General features: G+C 35.1%; 1 protein-coding gene across 1 annotated transcript in view; it reads left to right on the forward strand.

Annotated features, from left to right (window-relative positions):
• Positions 1-438: 438 nt before the first annotated feature.
• The window catches only part of CNTN1 (contactin 1), a 278854-nt gene continuing 265264 nt past the window's right edge, over positions 439-14028 (forward strand). Inside the window, exon 1 of the mRNA XM_042948459.1 lies at positions 439-466. The gene's annotated coding sequence lies outside the window, so the exon portion shown is untranslated. The remainder of the gene's footprint in view (positions 467-14028) is intronic.

Below are 14028 nucleotides of genomic sequence, written 5' to 3' on the forward strand. Positions count from 1 at the left end.
TATATACAATGTGGGTATGGTGTATATACAGGCTTCTCTAAAATATATTCCAATCTAGTGTTCAGTATCATAAAATGGGACCAGCTCAGCAGCTATTACCCTGTTTTATTTTAAATGTTTATTTTTAGTTCAATTTAATGATGGTGAATAACAGGATATTTGGACTCTGAGCCATCAATAGGCTTTGCAAACAATGAAAAAATCAAATCCCTTTAACTTAAAAGTGCTTACTGATTTTATAAATGTATTTTGCAAATATGCTAAAATTTTACTGTGATGGTGAAAGCAACAAACAAAAGCTTGTAGAGGATTAAAATGCAACTTTTTTTTTGTAGAAAATGTTAAAAATCATTGCTCAAGTAGCAATACCTTTGTCTTCAAGCTAATTGACTATAATTTCATAATTATTGATTTGTAGATATCCAATTTGGATCATTTCTGAAGCTGAATTCAGAACAATCTTAAGGTAAGGTGTTTACTTAGAGAAAGAGAGATTGTGTGTGTGTGTGTGTGTGTGTGTGTGTGTTACAGAATAAAAAAATCTGATATTGAAAATGATATTCCATTTTAACTTATAATATTTCTCAACTTAAAAAATATATCAAAACATATGATAAATAGTTTGATGACTACTTAATAAATGTCCTCTAAGTGTCCTTTCTGCAAATGCCCATATGAGCAAATCACTGTGAAAATATACAAAACAATTAGAGTACAATTAATACTAAATAGCGTAATGCTCGATGTTGCTGAGTTAATAGATGTTGGAATGAGCTATCAGATGTGGGCTGAATAATAGGGACGTATCATGGAATTAATAGTAATAACAGTAACAATAACACCAACAGCAATAATAATACTATTTACTTAACATTATAATCCAGTCTTTCTACTAAATACTTTATAAAAATGCTTTATGTCATACAATCTTTACAAATTTCTGAAGCCAAAGTATTATTATTCTCATTATTATTGTTAATATCATTTTATAATGAGAAACCTGAGGCATGTCTAGAGTCATGTAGCTGGTGAGTGGCATGGTTACCAGCTGAGGTCTATACCACACCAAGTTTTGGTTTCCTACCAGTATATAAACTGCCTGGGGAAGGTAAGAGTTAAGCAGCATTTTGTGAACTTTGGATTCAGAAGAGAATGAGAAGGGAAGTTTTTGCAGTATGAAGGCCACTTAACAAAAATGTGAAAGGTGATCTAGATATTCACTGTGCTTGAGTGACAAGTTGGAATGAAGAACATTTGAGGAAAATGTAATAAAAATCGTGTAGCCAGAGCAGATGGAGCTTATGGACATATTTTGGTGGATAAATACTGAGTGTTCCAGTTTCATCTTTATTGCCCTCTACCCGAAAACTACTAATCTGGATTTTTGCTATTATAGTTGAGTACAGTAATCTACAATCTGGTCAGGGTAACCAGTTAAAAAAAATCAATTAGCAATAAAATACTAGAATTAGGAAGGATCATTGAAAATTATGTAGTCCTGTTAAAGCATGAAATGACAGCCTACTCCTGATAGAGGCGTTAGAAACAGAGAGGCATGCTATTACCAAAAGACATGAAAGTAAATAAATATTACAGGTCTTCATGGTAGATTAGATAAAAGGAATAAAGGGGAATGAAGAGCAGAGATGGTTTCAAGTTTATTATAGCAAAAAAGAAAAACTACAAAACTGATGAAAGGGAAATATTGTTAGACAACAGAGTAAGTTTGATTTTTCTTTCTTGCATCCAAAATGTCAATGGAGCCCCATATTCATGTATCCTATAGGATACAGAAAATTATCTGAAGAAAACAGGTGAAGATTGGGTTCTAATATCATTAAATGTATTTTTTAAGAGACTTTAGAGTGGATGATAACTGTGGAAGGATTAGTATAAAAATAGAAGCACATGGGCTGATTTTTTTCTTTATTTTTTATTTTCTTTTTAAATTTTTAAAAAGTTTTTAATTTTAATTCCAGCATAGTTAATATACAATGTTATGTTAGTTTCAGCTGTATAATATAGTGATTCAACAATTCTATATAGTACTCTGTGCTCATCATGATAAGTGTACTCTTAATCCCCATCACCTATTTCACCCATTCCCCTACCACCTCTCCTCTGGTAACCATCAGTTTGTTCTCTAGTTAAGAGAACAATACTTAAGGAGTGTTTCTTGGTTTGTCTCGTTCTCTTTTTTTCCTTTGCTAGTTTGTTTTATTTCTTTAATTATGCATATGAGTGAAATCATGTGATATTTGTCTTTCTCTGACTTATTTTGCTTAGTCTCTAACTCTATCCATGTCATTGCAAATGGCAAGATTTCATTCTTTTTCATGGCTGAATAATATTCCATTATATGTATATCCTGCCTCTTCTTATCCACTCATGTATTGTTTGACACAGGGTTGCTTCCCTAATTTGGCTATTGCAAATAATAATACAATAAACAGAGGGGTGCATGTATCCCTTTGTATTAGTAGTTTTGTATTTTTTTGGTAAATATCCAGTAATGCAATTAGTAGACCATAGGGTAGTTTTATTTTTAACTTGTTAGGGAACCTCCATAATCTTTTCTACAGTGGTTGCATCAGTTTGCATTTCCACCAACAGTGAATGAGAGTTCCTTTTTCTCCACATCTTTGCAAACACTTGTTATTTCTTGTGTTTTTAATTTGAGCCATTCTGAGAGGTGTTAGGTAATATCTCATTGTAGTTTTGATTTGTATTTCCCTGATGATGAATGATATTGAGCATCTTTTCATGTGTCTGTTGGCCATCTGTATGTCTTCTTTGGAGAAATATCCGTTTGTGTCTCCTGCCCATTTTTATTTGGATTATTTGGTTTTTGGGTATTGGGTTGTGTAAGTTCTTTATATATTTTGGATACTAACCCTCTGTCAGATATGTCATTTGCAAATATCTTCTCCCATTCCATAAGTTACCTTTTAGTTTTGTTGATTGTTTCCTTTGTTGTGCAGATGCTTTTTATTTTGATGTAGTTCCAATAGTTGACTTTTGCCTTTATTTCCCTTGCCTCAGGAGACCTCTAGAAAGAAGTTGCTATGGCTGATGTCAGAAAAATTACCACCTGTGCCCTTTTCTAGGATTTTTACGGGCTCAGGTCTCACATTTAGGTCTTTAATCCATTTTGAACTTATTTTTGTGTATGGTGTAAGAAGGTAAAGTGGTCCAATTTCATTCTTTTGCATGTATGTGGATGTCCAGATTTTCCAATACCATTTGTTGAAGAGACTTTCTCCCATTATGTATTTTTTCCTCCTTTATCAAAGGTTAATTGACCATATAACTGTGGATTTATTTCTGGGTTTTCTTTTCTGTTCCATGGATATATGTGTCTATTTTTGTGCCAGTACCATGCTGTTTTGTTTGCTACAGATTTGTAATATAATTTGAATTCTGGAATTTTGATGACTCCAGTTTTGTTTTTCTTTATCTTGACTTTGACTATTCAGGGTCTTTTGTGGTTCCGTTCAAATTTTATGATTCTTCAAGTCCTGTGAAAAATGCTGTTTGTATAGGGATTGCATTATATTTGTAGGTTGCTTTGGGTGGCACATTTTAACAACATTTGCTCTTCCTCCATGTGCATGGAATGTCTTTCCATTTCTTTGTGTTGTCTTCTGTTTCTCTCATCAGTGTTTTATAGTTTTCAGAGTACAAGTATGTCACCTCTTTGGTTAAGTTTATTCCTCAGTATTTTATTCTTTTTGGTGTAATTGTAAATGGTATTGTTTTCTTGATTTCTCTTTCTATTGTTTCATTATTAGTGTATAGGAGTGTAAACGATTTCTGTACATTGATTTTGTATCCTGTAACTTTACTGAATTCATTTGTCAGTTCTAGAATTTTTTTTTTTTTTGGTGGAATCTTCAGGTTTTCTATATGTAGTATTATGTCATCTGCAAATAGTGAAAGTTTTACTTCTCCCTTACCAATTTGGATGCCTTTTGGGGGCTGATATTCTAAACACCATTTTCAGTTGAACATTTTAAAAATAAAATATAACTATGTAATCCTGAAAAATGCATGTGAGATAATGCAACCTGAGAATAGTCCGACCTTCTATGCCTAATTCTAAACTTGTAAACTTTTTGTTTGTTGGGGATTTCTTTGGCAATATAATGTTGATTTTTTTAACTAGGTAAATGCAAATTACTTAAAACTCAACTCTGGAAAACATTTATTTTAAATGCTGACAATATTGATTGCCTTTCATTGAGTGTTATCTTGTTAATTATGCTTCAGGTAAAATACAATTTAAAATCACTTTTATTTCAGAATGAAAACATCCATTGTGTAATGAAACATGTGAATTAGATGATAAACAGGAAGAGAAAGGAAGAGAACAAGCTCAACCTAGGCTACAAATTAATTCATTTGGAATGAAGTCTGATTAAGGCTGGCTTACAATACTATAATATTTTTTATAATACCATAACCGTTTTTTCCTAGGATTAGTAAAAAAAGGACAAGTTGAAATGATATGTACTACAGAATTATAAACTTCTTACATTTTACTAACCATTTTCACTCATAGGTTAAATTCATCAGATATTAATTCAGGACCTAAATTTAGTGTTAAATTCTGGGTCTACCACATTTTCAATAGATACAGTTCCTCTTTTCAAGATGCTCAGAGTCTAGTTTAAAAAAAACAAATATGTAAACAAGTTATTATAGTATAGTGTAATTCCTTGCCGTAGAAGCAAAGGGATAGGATTACTTCTGATTCAGTGGATCAGGACTGCTCATAAATATCAGCAAGGGAATGTGGAGCTTCATAAGCCTGAAAGAAGATATACTTCTGAAATTTGGATTTAAGCTTAATCATGTTTTAGAAAACTCTAATGTTAGTGCAAAAACTAACAGTAGGCTTTGAATTTCTTAGAATTTGATTCTCAAAGACTGTGATTTTTTTTTTTTTTTTTTTTTTTGTTTTGATTGCAGTCTGGAGGAGAGTCTTCATATAATGGACCATCTATTTTTAGCAAGTAGGGATTTAACATGTGAAACATATTGCCTGCGATTTGCTACTGATTTTCCTTGACAGCCGTACTATCAAGAATGTTACTTGTTAAATGCATTAAGAAGCTGACTGGGAAAGCTATCACTTTGTTAACAGTTTTACTTAACTAATAAAACCTTTGTTATATAAGCAATGGGATGTATTATTTCAATTTATAAAAATAAAGTTGGATATGTTTTAAAAAATAGGGAGACAGTTCCTTTTCTGGCAGTTGTTAAATGAAAAACTGTAAAAATATAACTACAAAATCCTTCTTTTAAAATGCTTTTCTGAGATGGTAGGAAAGTAAAGACTCTAAAGAGAATAAAAACAAAGCAAAAGCAGCAACCCTCAGAGGAAAGCAAGGCCAAAGCTGGGGAGACAAGGTGAAGTCTAGGGCTAGTCCAAGTTGGAATCTGATAGATGGTTTCTCAGGAAACCAGGATCCTAAGAGTAAGGATGCACAAGAAACCCACCACTGAGAAGGTGCATCCAAAAATTGCCTATCTAGACTTTGACACTGAGTGAAGTGACACAGATTTGCCCTTAGAATTCAGAACTTTTGGTCAGCGTTCACTGGGATTTGGTGGCAGATTCACCTGTGTTATCCAACATATTCATCCAATAATTTAGAATGTTTCTGGATTCACAATTGGTGGGAGGAAGCAAAAGAAATAATTTGCCACATGAATCTAAATTCAACGTTTTCAAGATAAATTTCTAGAGAAATTAGTTAACAAGTCAAAAACTACAAAACATAAAGAATAAAATGGATTTAAAAGAAGGCTGGGAAAAGCCATGACAGAAGATACAGTTTTAAAAGGTATATTATGCTACAATGAGCGGATTTGGAAGAAAAATATGTTTAATACTGTATTAATTTTCTATTGTTTCCATACCAAATCACCACACACTAAGTCTCATAAAACACACAGATTTATCACGTTACATTTCTATAGATCAGAAATCTAAAACGAGTGTCACCAGATACAAAGTATATCCAGGATGCATTTCATTCTAGAAGCTCCAGAGGAGAATTGAATTGGTTTCCTGTTCACTTGGCTTCCTGGCAGAATTCAGTTCCTTGTGGTTGTAGGACTGATCTCCTTGTTTTGTTGCTGGCTCTAAATTGAGGATTTCTCCTAGCTTCCAGTTGTTATCTCGTGCCTTGCATTGGTCCCACCTCCCCTGCTTTTTTTTTTTTTTTTTTTTCCAAAGCCAGCAATAGCAGGTTGAGATCTTCTCACATCACATCACTCTGACCCCTTTCAGTTCAAGTTGGCAGTATCTTTGGTTGTATAAAATTCTCTAGAACTCTGTGGGTGTTCCGTGGATGGAAGGATTCTATGGAAGATTCACCCCATTAGATAAGAGCCTCACCAACAGATCTTAACAAGAAAATTTCTTCACTATTTTTGGCTTTGGCTGAGATGGCTGAGGGTGTCTATGATCACTTCCTTAATCTCTTTAAAGAGTCTTTTTTGCTACAGAATACTTTGCTCTCTTGGTTTTTCTGAAGAATATTAGAAAACTAATCACTTAGTTTTAAATAAAAATTGCATTAAAATAATCTTTTAATTTTAGCATCTTTGCATATTTGTGATACAGATAGGTTAAGCATTTCCAAAATCCTCAAGCCCTGGTTCCTTTTTGTTTAACAGCTTCTCCTTTTATTTATCTCTCTCCCCTAGCATGTTACTCTAAAGAGAAAAAAAAAATCAGCCTGCACCTTCAACATTTTGCTTGGAAATCTTTTCAGCTAAATATTCAAATTTGTTGCTTACAAGTTCTGCTTTCCACATAACTGCATGACACAGTTTTGTGCCACTATGGAAAAAATTCCTTTCGTCTGGTTTCCAATAACATGTTTTCATTTCCCTCTGAGCCTTCAACCAGCAGCGTGCTTAAAATCTACATTTCTGTTTAGTCTGTTCATGACCATTTATGTTTTCTTCTGAGAAAATATAGAATTTTTCTGTAATGCTTGCACTTCCTTCTGAGCCCTCATGGACAGTCTTTAAAGCCCTTCTTTCTGCTAACACTCTATTCAAATAAATGTCAGCTTCCTCCCCACCCGCCCCCCCCCATGCTTCTCAGAATTCTTCTAACCTGTGCCTGCTGCCTGATATCAAAAATCAGTGTCACAGTTGTAGATATTTGTTACAGCAACACCTCACTCCTGATACTGAAATCCATATTATTTTTTTACTGCTGCTAACAAATGACTACAAACTTAATGGTTTAAAACAACACAAATTTATTATTTTACAGTTTTCTAGATTAGAAGTCCACTATAGTTCTCAATGGATTCAAACTTAAGAGTGGCAGAAATATATTCCTTTCTGGAGGCTCTATGGGAGTATCAGTTTCCTGCTCATTCAAATTCCTGACTGAGTTCAAATCCTTATGATTGTAAGGACTGGGTCCCATTTTATTGATGATTATAAGCTGAAGTTTGTTCTTGGCTTCTAGGGGCTGCTGCATTTCTTGGCTCATGGACCCATCCTTACCTTTCAAAAGCCAACAACAGTGGGCTGAGTCCTTTGCACTTTTCATCTCTCTGACCAATTTTTCTGCCTTCCTCTTCTGCTTTTAAGAACTCATGTGATTAGACTGGGACCATCCAGACTTTTAGGATAATCTTACCATCTCAAGTAAGCTTACACTGATTACATCTTCAAAGTCCCATTTGCCATGTAAAATAATATACTCACAGATTCCGAGGACTAGATCACAGGCATCCGGTGGGGGGGTGGGATGGGGAAGGGGGATATTATTCCAACTATCAAAAGTATATTTAAAGAAATGTTTGTGGGGCGCCTGGGTGGCTCAGTCTGTTAAGCATCCGACTTCGGCTCAGGTCATGATCTCACGGTCTGTGAGTTTGAACCCCGTGTCGGGCTCTGTGCTGACAGCTCAGAGCCTGGAGCCTGCTTCCGATTCTGTGTCTCCCTCTCTCTCTGACCCTCCCCCGTTCAGGCTCTGTCTCTCTCTGTCTCAAAAATAAATAAACATTAAAAAAAATTAAAAAAAAAGAAATGTTTGAAAATATGAGCAAGAAACTAGAGAGTGTAAAATGAGAAGTAGTTTTGGAAAAGAATCTAATAGAAACATGTTATAACCAAAACTATAAACTTAAAGAACAGTTTAGTAGGACTGACCCAGCTAAAGAGAGAATTAGTGATCCAAAGAAATGGCTATCAAAGAGAGAAACATTATAGGGAGAAAACAAAAAGGTAGAATTTACCAGAGAGAAAATAGACCATGGAATGGATGATGAGCAGAATAAAGATATAATGTATGTAATTGGTATTCTCAATGGAGAAAATAGAAATAAGGAAAAGGAAATATTTGAAGAAGCAATTGCAGAGAATTTTCTAGAATTGTTGAAAAATACTTAATTGTCATATCCTGAAAGTCCAAGGAAACTGAAAGAGCATAAATTACAAGAAAATTACATCTGAACACATAAAAATTAAAGCACAAAATCCCAACAATAAAGAAGAATTGGCAGGAGTTAGAAAAACAACTGCTAAAGGAAGGGCAGTTAGGTTAATGGTTGACTTCTAAATAGCTAAAATGGAAGCCAGAACTTTGGGGATATGGGATCTATTTGGAAGATTCCCTTTCTCTGGGAACAGCTTCTACCTCATTCTACCTACTTTTAGCTTCCAATTATATGTTATTGTGAAGGCCTTCTTTGCATTTCTTCACTCAGCTCTTACTTATTTTCATTTTTTTTTAATGTTTATTTATTTTTGAGAGAGACAGACAGAGTGCAAGCAGGGGAGGGGAAGAGAGGTAGAAGGAGACCTAGAATCCAACGCAGGCTCCAGGCTCTGAGCTGTCAGCACAGATCCTGACGTGGGGTTTGAACTCACAAATCGAGATCATGACCTGAGTCGAAGTTGGCTGCTTAACCGATTGGGCCACCCAGGCACCCCTCTTCACTCAACTTTTAAATACTGTGTAACATTTCTAATATCTAACAAATATGAGCATAAATAAATGTATGATATTTTTAACTACCCATTAATTCAACAGATATCCCTTATCAGCTCACTGTGATGCTCCCTATATCCCAGATTCTACTCTAGGCACTAGGGATATTAAAAAAAAATCTATCCTTCTGTCGTAGTATCTATTTATATCAATTTTGTATCAATTATAAGTTATGAGTATAGCCATACCATTATCATTACTTGTAAGGTGACTTCTCTCATTTGTCATTTAAAATCCTTTACATTTTTATAACTTTTAATTTTTTTAAATGTTTTTATTTATTTTTGAGACAGAGAGAGACAGAATATGAGCAGGGGAGGGGCAGAGAGAAAGGGAGACACAGAACCCGAAGTAGGCTCCAGGCTCTGAGCCGTCAGCACAGAGCCCGACGCGGGGCTCGAACCCACGGACCGTGAAATCATGACCTGAGCCGAAGCCCGATGCTTAACCGACTGAGCCACCCAGGCGCCCCTATAACCTTTACGCTATATGATTTTTCAACAATTCTGTGGACTCTCCCTAAATGCTACAGTTCATATAGGACTTAGTGGCTATCATCAATGAAAAGTAATTTGTTTAGCACCAAATTTGTGCTCACTATTCTGTTTGGCATTTTCTGAACACTGGGAAAAGTTGTAGAGCCCTAGTGTATCTCTCAGTGTCATTAAAGCCTATTTATTGCAGTACATCTTGGCAGACTCTCCTTATTGTTATTTCTGTTAACACATCTGAATTATTTTGGATGTTTAATAACTTGAGTTCCTCATCAATTATATTAGAATGAATTATAGAATACATATTAAAAGCTATTGCTTTATTTTTCAAGCATGACTAATGTAGGAAAATCTCATGACTTTCTATTCCATTTCATCAGAACAAGAACTCCTTATTCAATAAAAGGAAATCCAAGACGGCACAGGGGATTTAGTGTCTGAGATTCGATGAAGAATAAAATAAAATGACTGTAACTTTTCATAATGAAAACATAAGCTTTATTTTCTTTCTGAGTTGCACAGTGCCATTTATCTGGAGTTTAAGAAACATTTTACTAATTATTAGTGAATAATTATTTACTGGGTCTTACTAGATATATAGTTATATCTGGAAAATCCATAATTTCTTATGACATTTCTTTTGTAGAGGACAAAATATTAGTGTCAAACAGAATTCATTTCAATCCTAGCTTTGCAATAATAGCTATGATACCTCAAAGTATATATCTTCTCTGAACCTTTATATCACCATAATAAAACAAACAAACAAACAAAAAAGTGGACATCAAATGCAGTCATGTCTCTTTTATTTATTTATTTTTTTATATAACTCTAAGTTGGCATGCCTGTATTAGCAGGAAGCCCAATGTCTGCATCTTGAGGTCCTTTCCACACCCACTTCCATTGCCCAAGATTCCCAGAGGACTATTCCATCAAATATGGGCTGCCCTGCTTCCAAATCCCAAGCAGAAAGAACAAAGTCCATCTGCTGCTTTCTGTCCCTACACACAGAGATGCTATAGAAAACTGGTTCCCCGGCTCAGTCCAGCTGATGATTTTGCACCGCTACTGGGATGTCCTGCCCGAAACAAATTTCTGCACTCTCTTGGGCTTCATAATTCCATCTGTCAGCTAGAAGAACCTCAGGCATTGTTCCTGTAATGTCCACTGTCATACCATGGCCAGGAAAGGAGAAAGTTTGCCAGCCTCAGCCTTTCCTCAGGAATATCTAAACCGTGGTTCTAAGCTTGGGTCATGGCCATGCTCTCCCTCACCTCATGGTGATCTCTTTGAGGGTCCTGGTATCCTTTCCTGCCCACAACCTCAAACAGGAACAGGAATCCTTCAAAGAGGTTCCAATAATGTTAAGTCACAAAAGGATCATTCCCCAACCCCAAATAACCTCTTGGAAAGTCTATTCAGTGACCCTCTCATAGAGGAGTGAGCCATAATTTAGCAGATCATAAAAGGTCCTATTGTTAACTTCTCAAGGGAAATAGGTATCTACTAGGGACAAATAAAATGACTCTTTAAAAAGTTCTTTCTAGATGATTTTTTAAGTTCACTAGAGAAGCTTCTCTTCCTTTTAGGTTCTGCCTCATGAGTTATGTCATGAGAATTAATGAGGTGACATATATAAAGCACCTATCAGTACCCACTACATAGTAGAGGTGTTAATACATTTTAATTTACTCCTTTGTTTGTATTCTTAAATTTTAGTCTAAACCTTTATTGTTTTTTTCTTTCTTCATATATATATATATATATATATATATATGAAGAAAGAAAAAATATATATCTATATCTATATATAGATATAGATATAGATATCCCAAATGAGATTACAAAACATTTAAGGGAAAAGAATTATATCTTGTGCATCTTTAAAATTGTTTTTTTTTTTAATGTTTGTTTATTTTTGAGAGAGAGACAGAAAGCGAGCAGGGGAGGGCCAGAAAGATGGAGACACAGAATCTGAAGCAGGCTCCAGGCTCTGAGCTGTCAGCACAGAGCCGGACACGGGGCTCAAACCCATGAACTGTGAGATCATGAGCTGAGCCGAAGTCAGATGCTTAACTCACTGAGCCCCCCAGGTGCCCCATATCTTGTGCATCTTTAAAACCTCCATAGATTATTCAGCACAATGCCCTATAGATAAATATCAATTGCTATGTAATTATTGATTTAGTGATTACTTTGAGATTGATTTTTCCATATGTAGATAACATAATCAGCTTTTTAAATTTCCTGGTATGATTTTCGGCTGTCATACTTATGTTATTATTCTGAGCAGAAACTTGGCAATGAAAGGAGATGAAATTCTAATCCATATATTTGCATTTTGATTACTGAATCACCTGTCAATAACACTTAAATTGCTTAGAAATTATCATGAACACTTGAAATGATGGAGTTCTTTCTCAGAAATGGTGAGGCAAGAATATATTTGTATGTATTGCAGTGGAAAGTATCTAAAAAAACTTAAATTTGAATTTTAGATCTCCACTGACACCTGTAAGAGTATAGGCAAGCCATTTAATTGCTCCTCATGTGACAAAATGGGGTGGCAATTAAAAGATCTTTATAACAATTAGAGAAAACATGTGTCTAATAGGAGTGATTTAACTTAAAAATGCACTTATTTTGAAAAAACTTGGAAAATGAGAGCAATAACTCATAGTGTCAAATGTCCGAGATAAGCTTTTATTAACATCTTGAGATATTTTGAAGTCATATGTACCTAATTTTTAACATTCATTGTTTTCACTTCATCTTGTGCTGATTTTTGAAACTTTCCATTGTCACAAATTCTTCAAAAAAACATCACTTTAACGTTATACCTTATATAATTTGGCCATTTCTCCTGGCTACATAAATTCTTTTTCTAATGTTTCACTTAAAAATAATTTTTATTTTAACATGCTTTAAATAGTCCCATATTTGTGTATATTTTTTCAGAACATAACCTATGAAAATTTGTAAGATTCTGACTTTTTATATAATACACTCTTGATATTTACTACTTTAACATTGCTTGGTCCGTCTAAACTTGAAATACCTCCACAGATCCATGACTTGTAGACAGCTGTTATTTTGCAGTTCACACTTTGCTGCCCAAGGCTATTGTCAATTACAGGTACTTAATCTATTGTGTGAGTCTTGGGGGCTTCATGTTCCCTTGTATTCAGCTTAATTGATCTCTCCGCTCCAGGTCCACGTTAATCTCTCCTTATCATGGTGTTATAATAGATCAATAGTTTTCCTAACATAAACCATCCTTTTACCCAAAAGAGTATTCATTTAAGTTGTTCTGGAGCTTGATTTGCTAGGGTTTTATTTATTGCCTGGCGCCTATGACCACATCTATATTTTTTCCATCTTACCCTTTGGTAGATTTGGTATCAGAGCTAGAATTCTAGGTTTATACAATGAAAGTGGTAGCTTAATTATATTCTACATAGTGTAATGGAAACCTGGGAAAATAAAAGTTAAATGTAACAACTAACTGTCATAATTTAACCCAGTAGCTAATATTTTAGATGACAGAATCAGCATTTGAACCTATTACAATTATAATACCGAGTTCAAACCAACAAGATAAAATATTTCAGAAATAAATACAAAATGTCCTCTTTACACTTGAAAGTAGAATTCTATAAATATGGGGTAGTAAGGATCTGACTGGACACCAGTTGTACATTTGGGAAGAGAGAAAAGTGTTATATGCAGCACCACAGTTCACCAGCTGTGAATGAAGCTAGTGTCGATTACATTGTGTTCATAAAGCAGAAAGAGAGTGGCACTTTTCTCAGGTTCTGAGGTTCTTTGACAGCTAGAAATTCCAGGACATGAAAGACTTGTGTGATACGTATCATTTCTGCTGTTGAGGCCCACAATTGGTTGGTCTTTGGCACTTGACAGGTCCAGTTGATGCCCTTTGCTGCCTCTAACGGTAACACAGATGAACTGGAGGAGCCAGTGAATCTCCCTAGCAGCTTTTTGAGGGAGACAGTCTTACTGGATAGGAAGCCACATTCCTCTCTTAGGCCAAGTGAGCTGTTACCACCATTCTAGTACTATCCCTTCATTCTGCCAGGATATCTCTTATAAGACTTGATCCCTAGGTCAGAACTTCCATTCATGGTCTGTGGACTCCCTAAACTCATAGGAAGCTCACGGTTTTCTCTGTGCATCACTGAGTCACCTAGAAAACTAGAGTGGACTTTGCCTTTTTCAGGAAGAAAAGTTTGTGCCTCTTGGCCACCTTGTAGCAGTTCAGTCCCCAGGTCCTAGTGGCACTGGAAATACCTGGCTTTCTTCTGTTCAGTTAACCTGCAAGCAGGAAAGGAGAGCCAGCATCTCACATTCAAAATCCCTCGCAAACTTCAAGGGTGAGTTTTCTGTTTACCTCTCCTACCCCTGCCACCACCCAACAGAGGAGGGGGAGCAGTAGGAATCTCTTATTTCACCATAAATTCTTCTCTGCAGCTCTATTACTGAAGC

The sequence above is a fragment of the Panthera leo genome, chromosome B4, assembly GCF_018350215.1.
Source record: "Panthera leo isolate Ple1 chromosome B4, P.leo_Ple1_pat1.1, whole genome shotgun sequence".
In the NCBI taxonomy this organism is placed as follows: Eukaryota; Metazoa; Chordata; class Mammalia; order Carnivora; family Felidae; genus Panthera; species Panthera leo.